This window comes from Cimex lectularius, unplaced genomic scaffold (assembly GCF_000648675.2).
Source record: "Cimex lectularius strain Harlan isolate CLEC.00 unplaced genomic scaffold, Clec_2.1 scaffold326, whole genome shotgun sequence".
NCBI classification, from domain to species: Eukaryota; Metazoa; Arthropoda; class Insecta; order Hemiptera; family Cimicidae; genus Cimex; species Cimex lectularius.
In genome coordinates, this window is record NW_019392931.1 from 270,075 (window position 1) to 273,466 (window position 3,392).

A 3,392-nucleotide genomic window follows, 5' to 3' on the forward strand; every position below is an offset into this window, starting at 1 on the left:
CTCTAAAAAACTATTTTTTCTCTCTCCTTTATTTATTTACATCTGCGTCAATTGTTGCGCTTAAGTAAATTTGATAGCATTTATATATACTGCGTAGTATTTACGCTGTAAAATGCTTACATAAAAAAGAAAAAAGAGGAACTACTCATTAGTAAACACACCTATCTATTAGCACGAATCACTTTCACTGTGAATCACTGTCAGTCAGGAGGTCGCGAGGCCATTCGGCCAAGTTTCAGCCGTCGGGGAGAATTATTTGGAAGAGTGCGGGATGAAAGGTTCCTGACAGGAGGGTCTGTGTGACTGGATAATTGTTTGTGAAATTTCTTGTAGCAGTTTTTCATTACTTCAAGGACATATTGGATATGGAGGTCATTATGAATGGTAAGATTGGATACATGGAAAGAAGCATTGCCGATGTTCGAAGGATTTTTGATTGTAGGGATTGGATACGCCAACGCACGTTGGAACGTTTTGTTGAATCCCAAAGTTCGATGCCGTACGTCGAAATGGTCCTCAAAATGGTTATATATGAGTCGTTTATTTTGTAAAACAGTTTTGACCGTTTATCCAGCAATCTTTTGAGGATTCTGAATCGTCCGTTTAGCTCTTGTCTTTTGAGTCGCGTGTGAGGGTTTTATGTCAGTCGTTTGTCAATGTGTAGCCCAAGGTAGTGGACTAAATTAGCTGGTGGGAGAGGGATACTATTGTAATAGATGGAGCAGAGGTTATTCTCTGAAGGGTGAAAGTGACAAATTCCAATTTTTGTATATTTATTGTCGTCTTCCACTAGTTGAACCTCTGCTCAAAGGATGTGACATGGCTTTGCAGGTTTCTGGTTAAAATGACAAGGAGCAAAGATGGCGGTATCATCAATATAAGTTGTAAGGATCGTTTCTGGAAGAGTAAAAATGTCTGCAGGAGTACTGTGTAGAGGATGTGTCCTAAGATACCTAAGGACCCCTGCATCTGTGCGATACTCAGCTGGTAGAGAGACTGATGATTTGAAAGTATTTGCCGGATAGGTAGGATTATAAAATCAGGTAGAAGGTAAAAGAGAGAACTTTCATAAGCTTCCAGAAGAGCCCCGAGTCGATCGAAGGCTTTCTTAACATGTAGGAATACACCGGAGCAGCACTCATTTTGCTCAAGAGCGGTAGCGGTGATGTCTACAACGCGATGATGCTGCTGAACAGTGAAATGAGAACATCTGAAACAAAATTGCTGGTCTGAGATAAGGTTTTAAGAATTAAGGATGGAGAAAATGTGTTTAAGCCGGAGTTTTTCTAGAATTTTGCCCATTATAAGCAATAGACTAATTACACGGTAGAACGATGGAAGGTTATGTGTTATTTAGGCTTTGGACTCATCAATGGAGAGAAGGGTCGAGGACCCACATGCCAGTCACTGGATGAGGACGCACTTTTCTGACGCGTTGACGGAGGGGAACCATTACTTGTACTTTTATGTATTTTCCTTTTTTCTGGTTTTGCCGTTGACAAATTGGCTACCTTTGATTTTTCTTCTGTTGTTACTTGAGAACGTAGGTGTTTCGTCCTCAGAGTCCTCTCAAACTAGTCCAGAGATACTCCCCCAATGTCGGTTTTGCTTAGACCCAAATAATTAACGCTACAGCATGTTCCAGATCAAGTAGGAGTTTCAGGCAACGAGACAGCAGATACCGTAGATATAAACGAAGCCTCGGAATAATGGATAAGCCCAAATTCCTTTTGAGGGATAAATAATAGCTACATTAAAAATACGTGAAATCTTGAGTTATCGAAAAACAACAAATACTGGGAACATCAGTCAGCAAAAATAATACACGAACAAACGACACAATGTGATAGAAACAAACTGAAGATACAAACAAAAAATGTAAAGTAAAATAAAAAAAATGGGACCATTTATAGATGACCAATTTCGACTATGTTTCAAGGAGGCAACCTGTGCAACTGCCAAAACTACTGTAGAACTACCAACATACTATGAAACTGGGATCCAAAATAATTAACGCTACAGCATGTCCCAGATCAAGTGGGAGTTTTAGGTAACGTCACAGCCGACTCCCTAGGTATAAAAGAAGCCTCAGTACAACAGATATGCCAAAATACCTTTTGAAATATTAAATACAGGGAACCTCTTACAGAGTCAAGGAAAAAGACTATTCACAGAACGACCCAAGTGGATAGAAAGAAACTAAAAACCTTAAAATTATATATAGGACCATTAACTGATGACCAATATCAACTATGTCTAGAGAAGGTAGGTACAATAGAGCATATACTACCTTATTATAACATTGCTGACCGATGTAGACCTCTTTACACCTGAGTAGAATTATTTACTTCATTAAGGAAACGGAAAACTTTCAGGAAAACCATTAACAGAGTTCGGACACAATAGAGAATGTTTAAGACCAAAAAATCCGTACAAAAAATATAAAGAAGTTCTTAAAGCAGGACATTTTCATTGGGACTCCCTCCCTTTTATATTTTTGCAACTCATTTCCTTTGATCCGCTATAATTAATATGCTATGCGTTAAACAATTTGCTATTCGTTGTGAGTTGATTTGATACCTCTCAATTTGCCCGAAATCACGGAACACACGCAGGGTCAGGAATTTTATTTCAGACCGTAAATAAATTTATAATCTTTTATACAATAGATTAGTATCAAATAGAAAATAAATTCTTAAATGGATGTTTTGCCTCTGAGCATATTTTTCCTTCTACCGCAGTCATAATTTGACATTTTATCTTCGAGTTCTTTTGGAGACAATATTGGAATAATATTGTAATCAAGTGTTTTCTCCAAAGTTGGCCGGCTGTAAATTCATGGCCTGAATAGACCCCCGCTGTTCGTGCCTACCTTTCTTTTATTACGCGGGCGACACTTATGACACGTTTATCGTCTCCCTTTCGATCCTTCGATAAATATACCAATATGAGCCAAGGAGGGACTGACATAAATTACATTCACGTTTGCACCTAAACTAATTTACATTTGGGTTTTATGGGAAAAGAAGTCGTCTACTATTTATTTTTTGTTTATCGACCGTATAATCTAAATGACTGAATTAATATCACCGCAGGCTGGCGACGTTCAAGGCGTTGTTAAACAGGAAATTCATGGTTCATCAAACAATTGTCATGAGCCTGTTTAAAATAAGCCGAAAAATCTATTGTTCTTAAACACTCGCATAAATTATTCCGTAACATCGTTATTCACGAATTCTGGTGTTTTTTTCTCTAAAGAGGGATGAAATCGACTTTCCCCCTTGAATACACTATTCTATCCGTCCCATTAAGATAGCAAAAATGTATTTTGACTTACTTTATTGCAGTTGCTTACTACACTACAGCTTCCTACTGAACACTATTGCTTTAAT